Raw genomic sequence first — 8907 nt, 5'->3', positions numbered from 1 at the left:
AGCTGTTCATTAGAATGGTTGGTCCACTTTTTTTTTCTTTGACCAAATCCAACACCAAAAAATTGTTAATTTTCCCAGAGCAAGTTCCTTCAGTCCCTGAGAACTTTGTGGCCAAATTTTAGAAAACCACGTCTTTTCTAGTAAAAAAGCTAATATTTTTACATGTTTTCATAAAGTTCATTTGTTCGTCCATTATTATTATTATTGTGAAATTCGAAACTTTGTTTTCTGTTTACCGTCAAAATTTAGATTTTTTGTTGAACAAGAAAAAAAAACTTCATAACTTCTTCTTTGGTGTTTTATTTTAGGAACAAGCCCATCATTAACCTAACACAATTTTCAGGGAAAGGCACTTTTTTAATTACGTTAACAAGAAGTTAGTCTACGTTGAGGTTGACCTCAGCTTCTGACTCGCTTCTTCTCATGAAGCATCCGACTTCCATCACGGAACCGACGACCTCCGTCATTTCAACTACATCGGCGGCTGGGATTGACGAATTTCTTGGACGGTGTGTTTTAATGACTATTATTTATATTAAAAAAACAAATCAAAAATAATTCGACTTTGCAGTGGAAATTCAAAATACACTTTCTGTTTTCTAATATTTTAATCATCAACTTCCAATAATATTATTAGCTGCACTATTTAAGTTAAAAACCAATTCAATAATTTTAAAGAGTCCTATTTTTCAACTCTCTCAAAATTCTGAGATGCATTTCAAAAAACTTATATTATGAGTTGCTGTAACTAAGCGCAAAATTTTGCTTCCAAATTATTTTTAGAATACTGGCACTGCTCAATTTACGCTATAAAATTTGAAATTAAACCGAGACTTTTTTGCACTGACCAAATTCCAAGATGCGTTGATAATATTTCAATATGCACTGACAAATTTCAAGGTGCATTGACAAAATTTCAAAATGCACTGACCAGACTCCAAAATGCATTGACAAAATTTCAATAAGCACTAACCAAATTCCACAGGGCATTATTCACATTTCACGATGGACAGACTAAAAATGATTTTTATGTATTGCCAAAAAACTTATGGAAATACGTTTTATGGCTTGTTTGAAAACAGGTAATACGAATACAGTATTAGCCATGATTCCATCCGAAATGAAGTTTTAGTGAATTTACAAAATACTAAAAAGGCATTGCATTTCTCCCACTATTTATCAACAGCGAACTATTTGCTAGGGGTGGAATAAGTGCGACCCAGGTCACTAGGTCTCTGTTTTCAATTAGGTCGCACCTCTCTACCACCTACGCTTTCAATTTTTTTATATGCCCTCTGGCGTCATAAACTGTATTTCCAGACAGCTGATCAACCCCAAAAATGTATTGACCAGAGCTCAATGCCCTGACCTAATTGAAATGGTGGAAGACCGAAATGATTTCCCACTGACCAACATTAATAATTGTTTTCTCATTGGTCATTGTTGTTTTATGCGAAAAGTAAAAAATCTGGGAGTTGAATATTTTCTCACTCGTGTCAATATCATTTGTGTTTTTCTAACTTGGTGTTTATTGTTTCTAGAAACAATTTTACAATTCTTTTCACAAATTGGTTTTTTCGTTTGCAAAACCACCAAATCCGGAAGTGGGATATTTTTTGCTGTTCTCTTAATCAAATAAAAAGAGCGTCAGTCAATTTGTCAAACAATCTAAATTTTGTGCTTTGCTCCAATTTGAATCTGAAAGTAAAAATTCATTGATAGGTTGATGTTTGAAAAAAGATCAAAAGCTGGAATTTTGTTTAAAGTCGGCAACAGCTCGAGTTTTCCATTCCAGGAATCAACCTATTTCCACACAGGAAATAGAGTTTTTCCCAGGCAAAAATATGCACATCACTTTGGTTTTTGAGCAGAAAAAATAGGTATTCGGAAATAGATACTCAAAAACGTTGTTCAAAACAAAATCGTACTTCTCGCTCACATACTTTTTTTATATTCGTACAAGTACCCAATTTCTCGGAATTTTTATTTTCTAAGAAAGGAGTTCAATTTTGTTTGTAGTTTTGAATTGTGTTCGGGATTGCTTTCTTTTTTTTACTTTATTTCTTGTTTTTCTTCATACTCAGCCGCTTTTCGTTTCAATTAGAAATGCAATCAATCAGAATACTACTACTAACTATTGCTTGTAATATTAAAACTATTAGACATCTATCTTCAACTGCGAAGCGTACCTGAATAATTTTTTTTTGAAACACATTTGGTATACTTAATACTGTTAATGAGTTTTTTTTTAAATCAGGCATTAGTTCAATACCCAAAAATCTGGGAGATTTTTGAGCAATTTTTAAGTATTTTATAAGCACAAAAATGCTCAGATTCCATAATTCATTTCTAACAGTTATTCAGTACAAGCTTCAAAATATAGTTGTAGTCCGGAGCAAGACCTGTAGCATTAAGACCCTCGACATATTACCTACACTTTTGTAATTTTCAGTTTTATTTTCATCAAATTTTCAAGTTGTTTTTCTTTATTAATATATCAACTCAAAAAAATAAAATCAAAAATGTCTCTCAATAGTTAGCATTGCAGTAGACGGCCCTCTTCTTGGAAATTGTGCAAAATAGCCAAGCTTACAAAATCAAACAAAATGCACCAAAATTGTGCAAATAGAACAAACTGAAACTAAAAGATGATAAATATTTTTAATTGTCTTGGAATAAAGTTTAGGGGAAAATTATGGCCAAACTAATAATACACAAGTGTTCCCTTTTTGCTTTCCAAAAATGCGAAACGCAGCATAAAGTTCAACATTTTCTTTTATTTCTTTATTTTCCTCAGCTTTTCCTCAAAAAAAAGGGGGACACGGAAGGAAAACGTTTTGCATAAATTGGGGACGTATATGTTTTAAGTGCTCTAGGGGCTTAAAGTTATGATTCAATTTTAGAAGTCTATAGAAGGATGACTTCTTCAAGTGATATTAGAATACCCCCGCTCTTTTTCCTACTTCTTCACTTTTTCTGTACACCCCCCCCCCCTTCTCAGTTATTCCAGCTCACTTTCTCTCATTTTTTCCCCTTCTTTCCTCCACGCCGTTTTCCTTTGATATCTTCTACGGGTTATGTGAGCAGGACTAAGTTATGAGCTATCTTTTGACTCAATGTATCCTTTCTTTATTATAGTCCTTTTTTCTTTGTGTTGTGAAGAGGAAAAAGAAAAAAGAGATTGTGGCAGTGTGTTGCAGTTTTTTTTTTGCACTTATTCAAACTTTCTTCACACTTTGCAAACTCTACTTCTGCCACCTCCGTGACCGTTATCGCAAATAATTTAGCAGGAGAGAAGAAGCTGGAACTAGAAAAAGCTAGTTCTAAAGTGTTTCCAGTGCATTTTTTCATAATGTTTAGACATCTTGAAAAAACTGCCAAAAATCCAATTTTATAACGTTTGGACAATTTTTATATAATGCTTTGCAAAAACTATGATTTCCTGTTAAACAGTCATTTTGTAAATATTAAACACTTCGTGAAGTGCGATAGTTTTAGATATTTTAAAAAGTGCTTTTAAGTAATTCCAAATTCTAAAAATTATTCTTCTGACCATATTCCACTTTTCAATAAAACCTGTAGCATTCATGCAATTTTTCTCATCTGCAAGAACATTGTGTGCTTGCGAACATCATTGCCTAGTAATAAGCACTTTATCAAGCTTATAATTAATGTCTGAGTGTGACGGAAAACATTATTCATCACTAGAAAGTACATACACTAAAGCTTTATCGAAAGAAATAATTTTTAGTCTGAGAAAATCAGATAGCCAGGTGAAAAGTGAGATATCAAGTTCTCGTGCCATTCTAGGAATGTTTATTGCTTATTTTGGAAATTACGTTTTGACTTAATGTTTTCAGTTTCCCGGTAGTTGCACATTTGTAGACTTTATTTATAAATTTGAATTTTGTCCCATTACTTGTAATAAAACAATGATAACGATACAAACATGTTTGGAGGAAAAATGTATTTCAAGATTTTGCTGATGGGTTTTTTTTTAACTAAAGGAGGTAGTAGCATTGGTAGGTTTGTTGCATCAATAGACTCGAAAAGTTCTAAAATTACTAAAAGACCATTATTTTTTGCTAATTTTCCGGTTTTTGGAAGGATAAAAGGATAAAAAAATCGTCTCATGAAACCTTTCGACGTATTTATTCAAAAAAAGAGCTAATACCTATTCTTTTGATTCACCATCAGAGACTACCAGAAAACATCCATTGTTTTCAATTGTCATCGCAATTGGTTTCTCGTTAATGGAATTTTTATGAGACAACAATACACTGACACCAAACAAAAAAACACAATTTTTTGTTCAATATTTTGTCTAGTTTTCCTTGAATGGCCAAGACACATGTCAACTTGTTGAGAGTGGGCAATCAACTCAAAGGGCCCCTCAATTTATTTCATTTTTTTTGGATTATGATAGCTATATAGATAGTTATTAGTTAGATAGATAGAATTTTGCATTTATTGATGAAAACTGTTTTTAGAATTTAAGTAAAAGTTGATAATAAAATATAATCAGAGTTGCGAATTATTCAAAGTTTGAAGTTCTGAGCAACTTTCAGAATTTTTTTAAAATTTCTATGACTGATTACTCAAGTTTCAAAGTATTTAATTTGATTTGTTTCTGAATATTTTTCCTGTTTGATCTGTATATAAAAACAATTAATTAACTTACATTTTTTGAATGTAGCGCCTGTGGGAGGGAATATTGTTCAAACACACCAATAGTAGTCCAACAAAACCGAATATTATAATAAATCAATCAAAAAATTTCGAGGTTTTCAAAATTGTAGGGTTCAGAAAATTTTTTAATAGAATACTTAGATAAGAAAATAATAAAGTGGAATTTTGAATGTTGCAATGCCAAATATTTAATCCTAAAACGTAAAGATCAACAAATATATGTTCAGATAAATGTATAACTTCTACAAAAGCTGAAGTTTGAATAAAAAGCTGACTTTGTCATCGAAAGTTGTCGGTGAAAAAATCGGTGAATAAAAGTAGACATGACAAATGTCAGAATTTAGCGAACCTTGTAATTTCTGCTGAACCTAATCAAGAGACACGAGAAAAACCTTTCCATTCAATCTGTAAAGTAATCCAATGGGAAGCCCTCCTTCAATTTTTCAATTTCACTTCACCTCCGCTTCTCCACTTTTTTCTTCCAACGCTCTGTGGTGTACCCGGTAAAAGAGCATATTAGTGTTTGGACCTTGGGCGATTGTGTTAGACATTTGCCGACTACACAAGTTCCCCCTATTAGAAATCGGAATATTTGATGAACATGCAATATATTCATTTTGGATGAATATTTAGTTATTTTGCATAGATTGTTCATACCTAGTTTCTAGTCACCCCCCCCCCCCCCCACTTATTTTTGGAAATTTAGCAAGCATAGCACCTTCACTTTTTGAAATGTTATTTGTATGACACGTACATATAACAAACTACTATAGGTTTCTACAAGCAAAATGACACAATAATTTACTGTAATTTCAAACCAAAAATTTACTGTAAATCAGCTTTAAAAAGTTTTAACTTTCCTGATAATTAAATATTTCACTAGACATTGAATGATCAAGACATCACTTTTTTTAATCCGTGAATTAACCTGTTTTCAAGAGTTTCAGTCTTCTCGAAAAAATGAAAAAAATTTTTTTTTTTTTAATGTGTAGTGTACACAAACCCCGCTTGAATTTCTAATCATAGGCTTAGAATCTTAATTCAGGGTTGTAACAAACCATGTTCAATTTTTCTTTTACGTAACTAAAATTTTACGGATTGGATTTGAATTATTAGCTTTGTGCAGAAGCTCACGTTTACTTCTCTTTTCACATTTGAGAAAAATTTTCCAACTTTTCCAAAAATCTTCTATACCCTAAAACACAAACATTTTGCTGAAAAAATTTTTGACCTACTTTAGGAGCTACTTTTCCAAGTACACATTGAAGTAGTTTTTTTCAAGATTTACACTATTTACACTATTGTGTTATCAACTATTTAGTACCCAAAATCAGATTCTCCTCTAGAAACTTAATTTCTCCTCTCACAAATCTTGAATCCAACCCCAAAACACTTCACTTTTTGTGTCATTTTGGTTTGAGAGTACTCTCCATTTTTCCTGGTTCCAAAAGCACTTAGCTTTTTCATTTTTTCTTGTCTTCCTTTTTTTTGTTTTCACAAAAATTTTGCAACGGAGATTTTGGCTTTCGATATCTAGTAAGGATCGCCAAAACGGCGGACATCTGGGGGCTCCAATCCGTTGGTGTTTTTGCAAAATGAATAAATCATTAATTGGTTGAGGGGCCCATGACATGCTTCTGCCGTTTCTGGTATTCCCGTATTCCTAATTTATATTGCTGATATTTATTTTTTAGTCCTCATCTCCTCTCCTTCCACACGTCAAGATCGATTGCTAGAAGAGCTTCAGCTTTTTTCTCCGTTTATTTTTTTTGCTTTTTATTCTGCTCCTGCTTCTTATACATCGTCATATTTTGACAATATCTTCCTGAACATTTCTCCGCTGTTTCCTCGTGTATGGCTCAAAGATCGAACGTTCCGTTCCAGAGCTTCAAGTTTTATTTTCTTGTGATCCAATTAATCCTCCTTGTTCAATTTTTCATTTCACGGAACTTGGATGCATTTTTTCTAGTTACAGAAAATAATTATCGCGTTTATGTCATATTGAAATATTGTTGATATAACGCAGTATGTGCTAATAATTTTTTTTACCGGTTCTTGAAACTGAACTGTTCCGGAATATCTGATGATTTTTTTTACTAAAAAGTATTTTAAATAGGTATAAAATAGTTTTAAAAATTTCAAGTTTTGCGAAAAATCAAATTAATTTTCAAAGGTCTTTCATAAAGTTTTCGAAATTTGAATTCTGAATTACAAATACCTTGTTCAAGCATTTTTGCTAGTTATAACAATTTTCACGGTTTATTTTTCCAATATATATATTTTAATTGTTTTTTGAACAGTATCACGTTTCAGTATAGTTTGTAGTCCCTGACGTTAATAGAGCTTGTAGTTTCTAGCGCTATAATTCCAAAACCACTAACTAAATTATTAACTAGTTCTAAAAATTGTCTAAAAATAGGAAATTTACAAAAAATTATATGTACAATAAATGGTTTTTTGCTGTACAATATTGTAATCGTTACCATTTTAGTAATTATTTTAACAATTGAAATGACCATTATATTTGGATTCAAATAATTACACAAAAATATTGAAAATAGTAAAATGTGACAATTGAAATAAAAATGAAAATAGAACTAGAAAAATTATTGGCTTTTTGAAAGTAATTTCTTGTGTTTAAAATTTTAAGCGACAGCTACTGCCAAAGTACACATTTCTCTCAAGTTGTTTCCATTTCCTCAAATTCCAAACCAATGCCGTGCATTTTCTTAGTTAATAATTTTCAGAAGTTCAGCTTGATCATCAGAACTTTCTGAATGAATACCCATGAAAAGAACTGATTCGCCTTTTTCTTCCTGAATAGACCCGCGCCCCCAAAACTTGAACGAAATTAGTGCCATTGTCCGCGTCTCATGTATTATTAAAAAACGGTGAGAAAAAAAAAGTTTCGACACCTCCAAAAATGGGAAAAAGAAGACGAGAAAACGGTTGCATTATTCATTCACGTTAGGAGCCTAAGAAATGGATTCACTGAATAGGGAGGGTTACCTCGAAAACCTATTGAGTTTTGTGTTTCCTCTTGTCTAGGCGCGCCCCTTTCCTTGAAAAGCTTAACAACAAAAAAACTGACAAATGTGGACATCCGTGAATTTCAATAGGTATTCCTTTCCTCCGAATCTTTGTGTTTTGTATTTTAAGGCTTTTTAAGTTTGAAATAAGTTGTATATTTTACCGATTACTAGAAATTGAGAAATCGCTTTAAAAACAACACTATTTTATCCAAAAGTCGATTCAGATAAGAACCTTTTGTGAAGTTTTTTTTTTGATTTTTTAGCACTCGGGTAATTGAATATAAGATTGAAGTTTTCAGAATTCAAAATAGTTTGTAAATTCTTCTTAAACTTTCATTGAAGATTTTATTAATATGTGTTATTATATTTCGCGTTTAAAAAATAATTCACTGTTTTGTTTTCTTTCACTTTACTGATTTGGATCATTGAAACAATTATTTGCAGTAGTTTGTATCAAGGGTGTGCAGCAAATTTGCCAATTTTGCCGAGTTTGCCGAGCACCGCAAATTTCAAAAATGTGGACTTGTCGAATTTGCCAATTTTGCCGAGCTCGGAGGATTTTGAAATCCACATGCGCATTAGGCAAAAATCTAACAAAAACCATTTAACTTAAGTTAGTTTTTCTTTTGACACTTCTGAGCTTCAAAAAAAATTTGCAATTTATCGATAATGGCGCCCACGGCAAATTTGCCGAACGAACTGGCCGTGCTCGGCAAATATAAAAAAGTCGATTTCCCGAATTTGCGGAACTCGAAAAATTTCAAAATTTGCCGCACATCCCTGGCTTGTATTCTTCAAAACGAAGTAGTTATTAAAAAAATTGCCAGAGATCGCTCTCAATTCTAATAAGTAACTTAAAATAGTAAACACAAAAAATTGAAAATATATTGTTTGTACTTGCGTTCCCCGTTCCAATAATTTAATTTTGAGCAGTACTTTAATAGGGCTATGTATCCCACAGGCACCCCTAGGTAGTGTTCTCGGATAAAAAATCACTGAAGCTCTCTAAGATTTTCAATAGTGTCTGCATTCAGTTTTGCTTAATATTTATTTTTTTATCTCAGTTTCTAAAAAAACCTAGAAAATTCTGGACTTTTTTAAAAATTCGGGATATTCTGAAAACACACATTAAATTACTTAGAAATGATTTGTATTTTCCATTTCATGAACTTTAAAAAATGATGTA

At 31.9% G+C, this 8907-nt stretch overlaps 1 long non-coding RNA gene and 1 other non-coding gene across 2 annotated transcripts; both read right to left on the bottom strand.

Annotated features, from left to right (window-relative positions):
- Positions 1-2473: 2473 nt before the first annotated feature.
- linc-166 lies at positions 2474-7616 on the bottom strand. Its single transcript, NR_102144.1, has 2 exons — positions 7516-7616; positions 2474-5376 (listed from the first exon to the last, which is right to left on the bottom strand). It is a non-coding gene; the product is annotated as a long non-coding RNA linc-166 (long non-coding RNA).
- C02H7.5 lies at positions 2921-3057 on the bottom strand. Its single transcript, NR_070356.1, has one exon. It is a non-coding gene; the product is annotated as an Unclassified non-coding RNA C02H7.5 (non-coding RNA).
- Positions 7617-8907: the final 1291 nt, after the last annotated feature.

This window comes from Caenorhabditis elegans, chromosome X, assembly GCF_000002985.6.
Source record: "Caenorhabditis elegans chromosome X".
NCBI classification, from domain to species: domain Eukaryota; kingdom Metazoa; phylum Nematoda; class Chromadorea; order Rhabditida; family Rhabditidae; genus Caenorhabditis; species Caenorhabditis elegans.
This window is presented reverse-complemented; position numbering and strand designations above follow the sequence as displayed.